Raw genomic sequence first — 17,043 nt, 5'->3', positions numbered from 1 at the left:
TTTCAACACTATCCATCAGTTATCGGGATTCAACTATATAGTCTGTAGATTTTTCTGATATTTTTAAAATACTTCAAGTTTTCCCCAGTTCAGAATATTTATTTGCTGTTTTCTGATATATTCTTCCTTCTCTTTTATTTTCTTTTTATCTTCAGGTGTCAGCCTAAAGGTGACCTCTTCTATCCCACAGCACTCCATTTATTTCCATCATAACAGGTATCATAATTTATTTTCTTATTGATTATCTATCTATCTTCCCCACTAAAATACAAGATCCAGAAGTAAAGGCCATGTCTGTCTTGCTCATGACTCTGCACTCAATAACTAGTTCAGTATCTGGAACATACTGGATACTAAATAAATATGTTTGGGTGGATAAATGTCAATGTACAAATATTAACATGTAGTTATCACACTTAGAGTGATGATGACACATATATGTCACATATATGTCACATACTGGTATATGGCAAGCAAGGCCTAATTAATCGGGCTGCATGTAAGGGAACTTGTAAATAAATTCCAGTTTTGGGCAGTGGGACCATGTCTTGGCTTGGGAGGTAGTTATGGCAAATAAAATATGTCCTTTGGAAATGACAGCAACAGACAAATGGTGGTATTCCAAAAAAGTAGTCCATGTTGTTGATTCAACTTGGATTAAAAGTGCTTTCTGGATGGTTGCAGGGAGCATGGTAATGTAATTCCAGAAGCAGATGGGATGATTTTCTTTTTTAAACTGTAAAGGTATCTTTTTCCTTTGAGCTTAAATATGAGTTAAATTATGTGACAGCTAAAAAAGCAAATGTAATTTTCTCTCTTTCCCCCTTTATTTTTCGTCTCTCCTGGCTTACATTTGTTTTTTTGTCTTTTATCTTTTGTTAATTGTTGTTGATCTCATTGTATCTGGGACAGTTTCTGTGAAGTTCTGTGCAATTTGGAATATATATGTATATTTGGTATATTAATCAGAATTATGCAGGGGAAAAAACCAGTAGGGTGTGTGTGTGTGTGTGTGTGTGTGTGTGTGTGTGTGTAAGGAGATTTATATTAAGAAATTGGCTCATGTGATTATGGAAGCTGGCAAGTCCAAAATCTGCAGGGTGAGCTGGCTGGCTGGAAACCCGGGAAAGGCGGATTTTGCAGTTACATCTGAAGGCCATCTGCTGGCAGAATGCCCATTGCTCCAGAGAGGTTGGTCTATTGTTTTTATTCAGGCCTTCAACTGATTGAATGAGGCCCAACCACTTTGTGGAGGACATTCTGCTTTACTCAAATCCACCAATTTAAATCTGACTCTTACCCCAAAACACCCTCCCAGGAATATCCAGAGTAATGTTTGACTACATATCTGGGCACCATGGCCCAGCCAAGTTGACACATAAAATTAACCATCACAATTGTGGTGTACTTTGATGCCACATTTTAAGACACTGAAGCTTATTTGGAGCAGTCCAAACCATGATGGCAAAGCAGCTGGAAACCATATATGAAGAACAGCTGAAGAGACCGGGAATGTTTAGAAATTTTGCACCGTTCAGTCTACTGGGTTCCACACTTGTATCATACCCAGTGTCTTTCTGAATTGAATCATTACTTCTTACTTAGAGTTGTAATGTGAACTGTAGACATTTCATTGTCTTTTGGTTTGGAATTGCTTTAATTTCAGTTGTCAATGGGGTTTTCTAAGCTTGTGATGCTTTTACTTTGCTCTGTCCGAGATCTAGAGCTTAAGGAGATTTCTTATCGACCATGGTGATTTCTGTAAAATAAATTCCATGTTAAACACTGAGTAAAAATTATCTCCCATTCGCAAGAGTCATTGACTCCAGATGACTTCCTTCTTTGAGCTATAAACATCTCTCCAAAACCCTAGCAGCCTAGGGCTTTGCTGTTAACCACTTCATGTCCATATCTGTGGCCACATTTCAACTACTTCCCCAATAATAACAAACAAAACCAAACATAATTATGTTAGGAAAGGTTTTTTTTTCTGTGACCATTAGACCTTTTATTAGCAGTGATCCAGAATTTATTGTGTTCATTTTTATTGGCATCATGGTGACTAGCATGAATATGAGAACTGTAATTCATTCATTCACCTGTTTATTGAGTGTCTATTTGTGCTAAGCACCTGTAAGTGCTTGGAGTTCAGTGATGAACAAGTCATAGAAACATCCTAATTAAAAAAAAAGATAGCATGAATGGTTATTGTTGATGTTTGCTTTTTATCCTGATGAATTTTTTTTATTGTTTTATTGCTTAAAGTATTACAAAGAGTATTACATATGTCTCCTTTTTCCCCCCCGCCCTTGACAAACCTCTGGCCTCCCCCACCCCCCAGTGTCTTATGTCCATTGGTTATGCTTATATGCATGCATACAAGTCCTTCGGTTGATCTCTTACCCTCCCCCTCCAGCGCCCCAACCCTCCCCGGCCTTCCCACTGTAGTTGGACAGTTTGTTCGAGGCAGCTCTGCCTCTGTATCTATTTTTGTTCATACGTTTATAATGGTCTTTATTATCCATAAATGAGTGAGATTATGTGGTATTTTTCCTTCATTGACTGGCTTATTTCACTTAGTATAATGCTCTCCAGATCCATCCATGCTGTTGTAAATGGTAAGAGTTCCTTCTTTTTTATAGCAGCATAATATCTGATGAATTTTTCTTAATTCTGTACCTATAGACTTAGATATGAAAGAAAAATGGATTTTTTTTTAGCTTTTATCAGTTCCACAGATAAAAGAACTGGTACCCTTGTTAAAATGTAAAGATTTAGAGAAGAATAAAATTCACAATAGTATAATATAATTTCACAATAATAAATACTATTGCATTGATTATCTCTGTATAATTAAAAATTTTCCAGCCTTTGCCATTGCCTCTTATTTCTGGCCAAATTAAAGATAACTTATATCCTGACCAAAGAGTCTCTGTAGCAAGAAATTAATTAGTGGCATAGAACTCAATCAAATACATGTTTATATCATTTACTTGGAAATTTGTGTTATGGAATTAACACAAACCCCTTTCCCAGTATTCATGGAGAGAGTTGAATTTTAAGTGTTCTTATGATAGATTCTATTAAGAAGATTAAGCACAAATACGTTTTATACAAGAAATACTAACTGGATTGACAGCATATTGCAGCTGAAATTTTCTGGTCAAATTCTGTATATATATATATATACTTTTTTTTCAAATGTTGATGCCTTGCTTTGTCTCAGAACTCATGTGAGGCTTTCTAGCGTGCTTGTACACCCTTTAAATTTTCCTGAAACTCTATCATAATTGTTCATTTTAGCTTCTCCTAAGTTCCATGCAAGACCCACGTGACACACTTTGTTCTAAGGCTAGCCTTACCACATCCCAACTAAAGCCTTGGAGGAAACCATGAAAATTCTTTTAGATCTTCCTCAGTGTAGCCTCCGTTTGCCCTCTTTGTAGTGCATTATGTTTTCTTTTCCCAAGGCCATTCCGTGTGTAAACCCCAGCTCCCTATCTCGTCTTTGACTGTAGGCTTCTATATTATTAAAGTCTGATACTCTTCAATTTTATTAGAAAAGAGAAGTTAATCTGTTCTTTGTTCTCCAGGAAGTTGCTTTTCCTTTATTCTCCAAGAAATAATGTTTAGATCTCACCTTCCTGTCTCCAAGTAAATTCTCTTTTGTCATATTTTGTGAATCAGTCTTCTAGCCCTGTCTCTCTACATTGCATATCTAGATTATAGTTACTATAGTAGTGATACAATTTGATTCTACAATATAGTTTACATATCTATGAAAATTGAGGATAAGGTATGACAGTATGATTTATTATTTTTTTTCTTGTCAAAATAATTAAATGGAGATCTTCTCACTTGGGCATAATCATAGAAGGATACTCATTATCTTAGGGCTTGCCAGCAATAGTAGATATTGAGAAAATCAAAAGCCTTGACTTTTACTTTCAGCAATGACTGATTAACTTGTGCTAGACTGACCCTTCCATAATAAACACTCCCCTCCCTCCTGGACAAAATATATGAAACAAGTATTTTCAGACATTGTATAACAGGTAATGCAGGGCTGCAGTGTCTGAGAGAAGGGAATTAAGGTAGATATGCCCTACAATTGCCTAGTGCTTTGGCTGGAGGCACTTACTGTACAATGGTGCACAGAAGTGGAACTCAGAGTATGACCACCTTGCTGAGCAAGAAGAGAGATATGAGAGTTTAGGAGGGGTAAGCAACTGGAATATATGGGGCAGGGGACCAAAGAGGAGGGAGCTAATCAGGAAAAGAAAGCCATAAATTTGCATAGCTTTCCCTTAGAGTATTTGACTAAATAGTAAACTATACATGTGTAGGGTGAGACTCTACAAGACCAGACAGAGACCAGCTACAGGGAAGCTGTATGCTGAACAACCATCAGAGTTTTAGAGCATTGGGAGATGTTTTAATTTTGACCAGCTAGGATTATAAAGGCCTGTTACACTGAGGGAATTCAATAGGGACTCCCCAAAAGGCTATACTTATAGTTTTAGTCCTAAGAAGGAGGGCTAAAACTAGCCCTAGAGTAAAGTGCATTGTAGACTCATCTTAATAAAGTTGAAAAAGAAACTTCAGAATGATCAGGTTAACCTCCAAGAAAATTAATTGCCTGCCAGAACAAATCTCAACTCCTTTTAATGAAACATAGAAAAACCACTCAACAATAAAATTCACTGTCCAGTATCCATAAAAAATTACTTGACATGCAATGTGACCCATAGTCAGGTGAAAAATTCTTTAATAGAAACAGACCTAGAAATGACAGAGATGATGGGACTAACAGATAAGGACTTTAAAGCAGCTATCTATATATATAAAAGGCTAAGTGTCTGTCCGTCCGACTGGTGGCTATGATGCGCACTGACCACCAGGGGGCAGACGCTCAATGCAGGAGCTTCCATGATGCGCACTGGCCATCTGTATATTTAAAAGCCTAATATGCAAAGTGTCCCCTTGGGAGTTTGACGGAACGGGAGTTTGATTTCTCACTGTGATGTGCGCTGCCAAGACCCCATGGCGCAAAATGCCCAGCCCAGCTTGGAAATGGTGGCTGTGGGCGCCGGGTAATGACTTCATGTAGTAATGCCTGGCTTCCTCTCCCTAGTGACTAGCTTCCTTGGAGTTTCTTCAGCCCAGGAACCTGACTTGCTTTTTAGCCAGGTGCAAACATTTTACAATTTAACCAAATATTTGTAAAGCATTTTCACATGCCTCATCTCATTTGATCCTCACGGAAGTCCTGAAGTAGATTGATAGGACACTTGGTAGAATCCTGTTTTCTTTTCATTAGTTGGAAAACGGAGATTTAGAAAGTTTAGAAACTTGACCTGACTGAAAATAAGAAATGGTGGAACTTGAAAATGACTTCAGGTTTTCTCACTGTGCAGAATATAGTCAAACACTGCTTCAGTTAAATATTTAACCCTTTGTTCTCCCTGCGTGATCTACAATAATAATCTGCTTCATGTTGATATTTACTGCTGTGTTGCTGACAATTACCTGAAAGAGAAGTTGGGGTGCTTCACTGGGCTGGAAAAAGTTTAGCTATATCAGATATCAGGTCTAATTAAGCAAGTTTATTCTATATCTATAAAAGGCTAAGTTGACTCACGCATGTGTAATACATATAAAGCTTTCGCTGGCACCAATCGCACGTGTGTGTTTTGATCTGTCATTGTCGATCTTGAATTTGGTTGACACTTCTATTATAGAGAAAGGGCGAATAGTGATTAAAATATTTCTTCTAATTATTTTCCTTTCAATGTGCATGAATCCATGCACTGGGATACTAGTTATAAATAAGTATAAAGATTTAGAATGGGAATGGAGATATAGGCAAGTAAAGAGAGCTTCAGACTTTCTTTCTTTCTTTCTTTCTTTCTTTCTTTCTTTCTTTCTTTCTTTCTTTCTTCATTAGTCCTCACTGGAGGATATTTTTCCATTGATTTTTAGACAGAGTGGAAGGGGGCAGAGGAAGGAGAGCGAGAGAGAAACATTGATGTGAGAGAGACACACATCAACTGCTTGGTGATCAAGCCTACAGCCAAGGTATGTGCCCTTGACCACTTGATTGGAAGAGAATCTGGTATCCTTCAGTCCATGGCCAATGCTCTATCCACTGAGCCAAACTGGTTAGATGCTTTGACATTTCCTATATAGATTTCTCCCTTGGAATGAATTCTGTGGAGAGTGATGGTAAATCCCTTCTCCTCCTCTTCTTCTAGTGGGTTTACTCTTTGTGAATCACTCTTTCTCTCTGGGACTTTGGTAGATTTTCTGAGGTTCACCACACCATAGCAACTGCGGAGCAAAAGAGCAGAGAATATGGAGGGCAGGTATGGCATGGAGAGTGCCTGCTGACATCCCTAGGACCTTTGTGGTCCAACAAGTGTATAAAGAAATCAGTGAGTATTTATTTCTCTGAGTCCACAAGAACTAAAGGGTCCAGAATATAGGTGAGAAAGAGTCAGCAGACTTGCAGGGGTTTATCAGTCTCTCAGTGGGGGTAAGAAGACCACTAAGTGAGATTGGGGAGGATCAGAAGAGGATGCTGCTGCATCGCAGTAAATAATCAACACAGTGGGGAAACATGATTTTTAAGGATACCAAAAATGAGATCATTTTAAATTGAAAGTGGACAACTCTTCTATCCAGATGTTATAATGTCATTATTTAAGTTCCCCAGCTCAACAACAACCAAAACGGAGAAAGAGGACAAAGAAAAAGCAATTATAAATAGTACAGAGTTTTCATTTTGGTACATCTGTTTGTCTTTAGTTAAACAAGCTAAAAGAAAATGACTTTCTGTTCCCCAGTTGTTCTTCTAAGCATATAGCTTTAAATTTGTTACTGGATAGTTTCAGAGATGTGCTCATTTCTGTAGAGGAATAAACATGAAGTCAGACTACAAATCTATGAGAAGCTAATGTACTTTGTGTAGGTAAGCAATTTAAAAACTAATATGTATGTACATAATTGAGAGGAAAGGTAAAAAAAGCACAGTAAACAGCTAAAAATAAGTGTTTTTCTGTATCATTTTAGAGAAGATGTGATGATTAAGTACTTGTATTCTTCATTTTGCCTTATCAGCAGAAACACAGCTGCAATAAAAAACTCGATTTACCCTATCAATGTGAGCTGAGAGAACTGAATCTTAGTCTACTCTACACAGGATGATTTAAGGGGAATACATATTTAGACTCAGCCCTAATAGTACCTGCCCACTAACATGGTAAGATTCATTATTACCTCATCATACTATAATTTATCTGGGACATAGACTTTCCTTTCTTCAAGATTTTATTTTAAAATACTATCTAGTTTTAGGTCACCTGAACTTTGTTGGTTCTCAGTTCCTAAAATAATCTGTACCTTTCCAGCTTGAAATTCCTGTGATAGTGTGTTATTTTGGGTTTCAAAACCATTCATGTTGGGAAAGAATACTTTCTTTTCAGTAAAAAAGACCCCAAAGTGTAATTTTCTCATTAACATCAGGTTGACTCATTAATTCATTCTCCTATGCTAATAGTTTGGGAAGAAAATTAAACTAACAACTAAAACAGAAATGGCTTCCCATTTTTAGGAATTAGCAACCTGAAGAGAATGCGTATGTTGTGCTTAGTGCTTAGAACTCTATAATGCCAATATACATGTTTAATAGCACAAATCAAATTATTGCAGAATGGGAAGTTTTGTATACATACATACATAGATATCAGTAATGGGAAGTTTTATATACATACATACATAGATATCAGTACATACATACAAATAAATGTCATGGCCTTTGGCATAAAATTTGGAAATTAAAAGAAAGGTGGAAGTTGTTACCATTTTTTTTAATGTTACTTGGTCAGTCCAAACTGGTTCATAACTTCCTGAACATTTTATGCTTCATGCATCTGAAATCCCCTCTTTCTTGGTTATCTTCCTCCTTGGTCTTTGAAACTCTGAGCCACTATAGTTCTTATCCAATTTCGATGATTACTGGTCCCCTGTCCCTTCCACTGGCTTCTCTTCTTTGTTATACTCTTAAAACTCCTGCCACATGCTTTTTTCACTCTTTCCTTTCAGATATTTCATTCATTATAATGACATAACCATTGCATAACTGACAATAATCAAATCATCGTCTCCAGGCCTTCCCCGTCTTGTTAGCTGCACATTTGTATCGGCAGTGATCTGTCAGAGGTTTCTATTTGGACATCCTGTCACTAGTTTGAAAATTCCATTTCTAAAGTGAAACACACCATTTTGCTCTCAACACTAAGGCTTTTTCATAACTGACAATATTTTAAACTATTTAATATTTTGCTGTTTTGGATTTTAAGTCCTCTGCCCTTTTTTTGGGGGGGATTTTAAGCCCTCTGCCCTTTTTGGGGGAGATGGAAAAGTAGTTCTTAGACAAAACCACTTTATGCTTTCTTTTAATTGCTTCAACACCTTCTATGTGATATTTTTGGGCCATAGGAAGATACTCCACAATTTTCAAAGATGCAAGACAGGAAAATGCAAGGAAGGAAAGCATACAGATCTTTGGGTGGCCCTATATAGAAGTTATCCATGCAATTCAAATAAAATTTAAACTCTATATAATGCAAAGTTATAGTTGAGTTTGGGCAGGCTGGTCAAAGATGAAAATACCAAGAGACTGTGCCCTGTTCCCATTCCTGCCATTGATACATGACACACTAGGTTTTTCCTTCAAATTCTACAAAATACTTAATAAACCCAGAGGTTCCCCTCAATGCATTTCCTCCTGAAAGCTTTTGCTTCTTTGTCATTCTGTTATTAAAATCTGTGACATGATCCCAATGTCTATCTTAGTTAAAGGATTAGCGAGTACAGTGGGGAGACAGGGTAATGACATGTTATAATTTTGATTTTGGTGTACCCAGTCTCATGTTTTTGTCCTCTGATCTGATTCCTCTCTGATCACATTTTCCTTCTTTTTTTTAGGAGAGATATTTCTGATACTGGTATCATTTACTTCTGTCTTAGTTTACTGATTCTCAAACTTTAGTGTGTATAGATGTAACTTAGAGGAGCTAATTTAAAATGCAGGTTACAAGTCACCAGTTCCAAAGATGCTGATTTAGTAGCTCTAGGATAAGAATTTTAAGAGGTTCACTAGTTGTTGATATGCAGGATGTTGTAAGATTATGCTGTGAACGACAGTGCTTAGTGAATTTAAGAAAATGTGTTTCCTTTCCCAAGTTATCTGTGCATATTACCTTCTATTTTCTATTTTGGAATACAAGTTGTATGCCACTGTGCATGGAATTTCAGATATCAATATGTATGGGAAATATTTAGGGGCAGGTATGTGAAGGTTGTGATTTAAAGAAAAGTTTTAAAACATTATTAAAATATGTACTTCCTCTAGAGTCTAAACAACTTACTTTTTAACAACTAAGTAGAAAATAATCAGGGGGTCAGTCTTATTTGTATAACTCAGTGGAACAGCTAGCTAGGCTGTAGTTAGCCAAGTGAAGAGATGGGTGGGATTCTATTTTTAGTCTCTTATCCGTTTGTTACTTTTGAGGAAATAAGAGATATTATTAAGATTGGTCATGAAAGCTTCCCCTTTTTATTATAGTAAAATATACATGACATAAAATTCACTATTTTAACCATTTTTAAGTGTACAATTCTGTGGTACTAAGTACATTTACATTGTTGTGTAGTCATCACTACCATTATGCTGTGAACAGCGCTGCTTAGTGAATTTAAGAAAATGTGTTTTCCCAACTGAAACTTTGTACTCATCAAACACTAACTCATTCCTCTCTTCCTCCAGTCCCTGACAACAATTATTCTACTTTCTGCCTCTGTGAATTTGACTACTATAGGTGCCTCATATAAATGGACTCATACAATATTTGTTGTTTTGCGACTGGCTTATGTCAGTTAGTGTAATATCTTCAAAGTTCATCCATCTTGTAGCATGGGTCAGAATTTTCTTTCTTTTATAAGGCTGAATAATATGCCATTGTATGTATATGTCACATTTTGTTTATCCATTCATCTGTTGATGGACACTTGGGTTGTATCCAACTTTTGACTTTTGTAAATAATGCTATTGTAAACATGGGTATGCAAATATCTACTCAAATGACAAAGCCTATTTTTTAATTTAGGGGGCAAAACTCTGGAAGTTCATTTCTATGCTTTTTAAATTCATACAGTTTTTCCATTCTGAGCCAGCTACTCATAAAGTGGGCATAATGCTACCATGGTACCTGCTTGCAGAACACAAAAATCCCTTGGTGGAAGGTCTGCTGCATTATTACTTATTTATGTTCTGTTCTGACACAAATAACGGACTTGCTCAACAGACAGTGAAGTCTGCAATTGAAACACCACTCCGGAACTGGAGTACAGGGTTGCCAACCAGTGACCTGGAACCAATCCATATGCAGTAGCACCACAGCATGCATAATATAGAGGTACCCATTAAACCTTTAGCAGTCTTATTTCTAGCTCAGCTTTTTCTGACCTCACAAGAAAGAAACGAAGGAAGTCTTATCAGTGATGCAGAACCAAAAGCATTGAGTATAAGGTGGATGTGCTTTCAGAAAGATGTAAGTATAGAAAGAAGGAAGACAGAGAGACCTAGAGACTTTGCTGGACCATTTGGTTAAGTGGAGGCCTACAACTGAGAGAACCTTGTTTTGGGGTATCTCCTCTGGGTAGATTTCCTGACTCCCCCAGACAGCACCTTATGACTGGCTCATCATAACACCCCTCCTGGTTGAAAAGGAAATAAAGCACTTTCCTAACCCTCCTGGAGTTTACACTCTGATTATGGAGAAGAGGACAGTTCAATAAAAGCAACAATCAAGAAATACGAGATATAATGAGCAGCAGAGACATGCTGCTTTAGAGAAAAAGGGAATCTCTATGGCTGGTGCATTTGGAAGCTTCTCAGGCAGAAGTTGAAGGGAAAGTGTTTAACTGAAATTTGAAGAATAGGTTGGATCTGGATGAGTGGAGAAGGAGGGACTCTCTGAGTGAGACCTTAACTTGTATACATTAGTCCAAAGATGGAAGGCAAAACTTGGTCAGATTTCCCCCCCCCCCACTTCCCCACTCCTTAGTAGTAGAATGTCCCCCCCCCCAAAAAAAAGAAAAAAAACCCTGACAGTTTTAATCCAAGCAGCTCTCCCCTTTATGACTACTTCCACACTTATAACATTAAAAAAGCTTCCTTTCCTTAAGTTTTTAAAATATAATTAGACATCACAGTTTGAGGAGTTTATCTCTTTTCAAGGACTTGTTATAGTGTCAGGAACAATTTAGCCATCTTTCACAACTTCGCAAATTGGGTCAATTTGTAAAATTTACAGGTTAAATTCTCACTACATATCAGAATATCCAGTTGGAGTTTGGCAGAACTGGTTCTTTAGATTCATTGATAGCTTTATGCAAAGGTTGCCAAAGGAGTTAATAACAAAATATATCTGGTGAACTTACTGGTACTTTTGCAGATTTCTTCTTTTCTTTGAATCAGCAAGCAGCTTGTGAATGAGCACAATAAATACTCACTAAAAAGCCATAAGAACAAATAACCATTGAGCATTCAATGAATAGGGAATTTACACATTTCCCTAAAGTAATTAACATTTCTTTTTCTTGTTTTGTTTAAGTTTTGTTTTTACCCAAATTCCCTTAATGCTGCCTTAAGTGAAATAGTTTAAAATAAGAGCCTCTAGAAGTGGATCTTTCTTACGTGGTAGAAATACTGAGGTTAATTAGAACAAAACAATTTGAAGCTGTTTGAGTATAGATGCGTGGTCCTGACAGTTCGCAAGGAAGTCTTTCTCATGTCTCACATTAGGCCTGGATTTTAAGACATGGAGGACCCTGCCATTACTTTTGTAAAAACAAAGCACACAGAGGTCTAATGACTTGGAAGCATTATCCTGAGTTGGGAGGACCTCTTCATTCTCATCTTGCTTTAGAAACAGCTAGTACAAGCTGTGTCACTCCAAGTGGAGTGAAGCCAAGCTCTGATTGACATAATTATGTTTGACATAATCGTGGTTGAGAAGAAGCAAGAATTTCTAGAAATTATATGTCTATAACCTCTGAACCAGAGGGTGTCAACTAAAAGAAATATACCCTATCATCACAAAAGCACATCTTTTACAAATACAAGGGCTCTCAAACTTTTGATCATTTTCTAGTGGAATAAGAACTTGGAGATAATAATAAAGTGTCCCTATTAATCTCCCCCCCCCTCTACCCTCCACCCCTCACTCCAGGATTGAATTTCATATAACTGTTTTAACAATAGAAGTGTAAGTGACTCATATTAGAACCACATTTCATGCTTGTCTTAAAGACCTGTAGTGCAACATTATAGACCCCAAATATTGCAGGTATAAACATAACATCTTTATAAATAGTAGGGTAATGAAACAGTCATCAATCAATGCATTGATAATGTTGATGCTAAAGAAAACATTCTTTATGATTAAAAAACAAGAATTGAAGCAATCAACAAGTAGAAGAAATTAATTCATTTAGCCCACAAATATATGCTGAACACCTACAGTGTTCCAGAGATACCATGGACTGGGCACATGCAAGACCAGACATGACCACTGGTTTTACAGAGTTTATAATCTAGTGGGGTGACAGACTTTAACCACATTAATTACAATTATGGAAAATGGTAGGGAATAAAAGTACACTGTGTTATTGTTATGATAGTGTATAATGTCTGTGAAGTAATTTGGGAATGCAACATATAATTTTTGTAAAAGATAAGAAAGCTAAGAGTGGAAAATTCTAGTACTGAGTCAGTTATTTTTAAATTTAAATTCTTTATTGTTTAAAGTATTACATAAGTCTCCTTTTCCCCCCGTTGACCACTCCCGCCCCCCCCCCCCATCTGTGTCTATTGGTTATGCTCATATGCATGCATACAAGTACTTTGGTTGATCTTTTACCCTTTCACATGCCCCCTCTCCCCGCCCGCCTCCCCCCCCCCCCCAGCTTTCTGTCATAGGTTGGACAGTCTGTTTGATGCTTCTGTGACTCTGGTTCTATTTTTATGTTTGTTCATCAGTTTATTTTGTTCATTATATTCCACAAATGAGTGAGATCATGTGATATTTATCTTTCTCTGACTGGCTTATTTCACTTAGCATAATGCTCTCCAGTTCCATCCATGTTGCTGCAAATGGTAAGAATTCCTTCTTTTTATAGCAGCGTAGTATTCCATTGTGTATAGATGTACCACAGTTTTCTAATCCACTCATCTGCTGATGGGCACTTAGGCCGTTTCCAAATTTTAGCTATTGTTAATTGTGCTGCTATGAACACAGGGGTACATATATCCTTTCTGATTGGTGTTTCTGTTTTTTTTTGTGTTTTTTTTTTGGATATATTCCTAGAAGTGGGATTACTGGGTCAAATGGAAGTTCCATTTTTAATTTTTTGAGGAAACTCCATATTGTTTTCCACAGTGGATGCACCAGTCTGCATTCCTACCAGCAGTGCAAGAGGATTCCTTTTTCTCCGCATCCTCCCCAGCACTTGTCATTTGTTGATCTGTTGATGATAGCCATTCTGACAGATGTGAGATGGTACTTTTGTTGTTTTGATTTGCATCTCTCGGATTATTAATGACTTTGAGCATGTTTTCATATGTCTCTTGGCCTTCTGAATGTCTTCTTTCAAAAAGTGTCTATTTAGGTCTTTTGCCCACTTTTTGATTGGATTGTTTATCTTCCTTTTGTTAAGTTGTATGAGTTCCCTATAAATTTTGGAGATTAAACCCTTATCGGAGATAACATTGGCAAATATGTTCTCCCATGCAGTGGGTTTTCTTGTTGTTTTGTTGATGGTTTCTTTTGCTGTGCAGAAGCTTTTTATTTTGATGAAGTCCCATTTGTTTGTTTTCTCCTTAGTTTACATTGCCCTAGGAGCTGTATTGGTAAAGATATTGCTAAGACAAATGTTTGCTATTTTGCTACCTATGGCTTCTTCTAAGATTTTATGGTTTTTCCTCTTACATTTAAGTCCTTTATCCATTTTGAGTTTATTTTTGTATATGATATAAATTGGTGGTCTAGTTTCATTTTTTTTGCATGTACCTGACCAATTTTCCCAGCACCATTTATTGAAGAGACTGTATTGACTCCATTGTATGCTCTTGCCTCCTTTGTCAAATATTAATTGAGCATAATGGCTTGGGCCGATTTCTGGGTTCTCTATTCTGTTCCATTGGTTTATATGTCTGTTCTTGTGCCAGTACCAGGCAGTTTTGAGAACCGTGGCTTTGTGGTATTGCTTGGTATCTGGTATTGTGATCCCTCCAATGTTGTTCTTCTTTCTCAAGATTGCTGCAACTATTCAGGGTCTTTTTTTTATTCCAGATGAATTTTTGGAGAACTTGTTCTAGGTCAGGGGTGGGCAACCTTTTTGTGAGTGCGTGCCAAAACCAGCAAAATCTCTGACTCAAAATTCTTCTGCATGCCAACCCTAATTTTTTGAGAACATGTTACGCCTACTTGGTATCTCTTAAGGTGTATGTATGTGAAAAACCTTGAAGAAATAATAAAATTCATTCGAGTGACAAAAACACAGTATATGATGATGAAAAATACATTTATTTTTTAATGTATACCTGCACACTGATAGTCCGACAGAAAACTTTATGACTCTGTTTGATATTATCAGTGGGACTTTTGCTGCTGCATCACTGCTGGCAGAGATTTTACATCAGGTTTATATTTCGTGACCTTCAGAGATATGCACGAGCTAGTACTTTCATCCGTCAGGCTACTCCTATTACGAGACTTAACAAAATTCATCACTGAGAACAAAGATTCACAAGTGTATGTGGATGAAACCAAAACACTGGTTGGATCTAGGAAGGCAGGTAGAATTAAGGCAGAGGCATAGAAATTGCTCTACCCCTCTCTCATCAATCTATATCTATGGTCTTTAAGATAACTTGTTATGTAAAATTATTTATTTATCTAAGATGGACCTACACTGAATTTATCTGAAAAATTAAAAAGTCGATATTAAGAAAAAAATTGTAAATGGAAGATTATAAGAGAAGGTTTCCCGTGCCAGCAAAAGTTACTGGCATGCCATGTTTGGCACATGTGCCAGGGGTTGCCCACCCCTGTTCTAGGTTTTTGAAGTATGCTGTTGGTATTTTAATGGGGATTGCATTGAATCTGTAGATTGCTTTGGATAGTATGGACATTTTAATGATGTTGATTCTACCAATCCATGCACATGGTTATTCTTCCATTTGTTTTTGTCTTCCTCTGTCTCTTTATTCAGCATCCTATAATTTTCTGAATATAGGTCCTTTACCTCCTTGGTTAAACTTATTCCTAGGTATCTCAATTTTTTTTGTTGCAATGGTAAATGGGATTGTTTTTTTAAATTTCTCTTTTTGTGGGTTCATTATTGGTGTATAAAAAGCCATAGGTTTCTCGGTGTTAATTTTGTATTCTACTACATTGAAGAATTCATTTATTAATTCTGGTAGTTTTTTGATAGAGTCTTTAGGGTTTTCTATATACAATAGCATGTCATCTGCAAATAATGACAATTTTACTTGTTCTTTTTCAATTTGGATGCCTTTTATTTCTTCTTCTTGTCTGATTGCTGTAGCTAGCACTTCCAGTACTATGTCAAACAGGAGTGGGGAAAGTGGGCATCCCTGTCTTGTTCCTGTTCTTAGGGGAAATGGTTTTAGTTTTTGCCCATTGAGTATGATGTTGGCTGTAGGTTTGTTATATAAGGCTTTTATTATGTTGGGGTATGATCTTTCAATTCCCACTTTGCTGAGAGTTTTTATCAGGAAGTGGTGTTGGATTTTGTCAAATGACTTTTCTGCATCAATTAAAATGAGTTTTTGTTTTTATAATGACATTTAAGAAATGCTTAATAAATCATTTAGTAGGTTACTAGTAAGTAGCCTCATGTGTACATAACAGTTAGCTGACGAAATTTCATGCCATTTATTCAGCCCATACAACTAAAGAAGATACTCACTATTTTAACTGGATACTGTCAGGAGGGAACCTTGCAACTCCCAAGGTATCAGAGACCACAGTTTAAGAATTATCTGCCTAGACCAAGAATGAGTAAATTGCAACCTGTTTTTGTATGGCCAGTGAGCTAAGGATAGTTTTTGCATTTTTAAATGGTTGAAAAATAAATAAAAAGAGAAAAACATTTTTTGTGAGGTGTAAATTATGTAAAATTCAAATTTCAGTGTTCATGAATAAAGGTTAATTGGGATGCAGCCATGCTTTTTCTTTTATGTATTGTCTGCGGATGCTTTTGCGCTACAAAGGCAGAGTTGAGTAGCTGTGACAGAGACCTTATGATCTGCAAAGCCTAAAATATTACTGTCTGTACTTTTACAGAAAAACTATGCTGACTCCTGACCCCTAACAATTTAAATGACTCTCTTTTACAGCATCACTGATTCTCAATGTTACAACTTTTCTTAAAAGGTCTTAGAAATAAGATCCCCAGAATAGTGACCAAAACTCTTTGTAATGATTAATTTTATGTCAACTTGACTGGATCATGAGGTGCCCAAGCATTTGGCTGAACATTATTGCTGGGTGTGTTTGAGAATGTTTCTGGATGAGGTTAGCATTGGAATCAGTATACTGAGTAAAGTAGATTGTACTCCCAATGTGAATGGGTATTATCCAATCCATTGAGAGCTTGAATAGAACAAAACAGCAGAGGAAGGATTTCCCTTTTCTTCTGACTACTTGAGCTGGGACATGGGTCTTCCCCTGTCTTTGGTCTGAGGCTTTCATCATAGGCTCCCCTGGTTCTTAGGCCTTTGGATTTGGATTGAACCAACTCTCTTATCTATTTCTCCAGCGTATAAATGGTAAATCATGAGACTTTAGCCTCCATAATTACCTGAGCCAATTCTTGATAATAAATTAATATCTCTGTGTGTGTGTGTGTTTGTGTGTGTGTGTGTGTGTGTGCTTCTGTACACCACACATA

Source organism: Myotis nattereri (genome assembly GCF_964212035.1).
Source record: "Myotis nattereri genome assembly, chromosome: 3".
In the NCBI taxonomy this organism is placed as follows: Eukaryota; Metazoa; Chordata; class Mammalia; order Chiroptera; family Vespertilionidae; genus Myotis; species Myotis nattereri.
The sequence above is the reverse complement of the archived record's forward strand: the minus strand, read 5'-3'. Positions refer to the sequence as shown.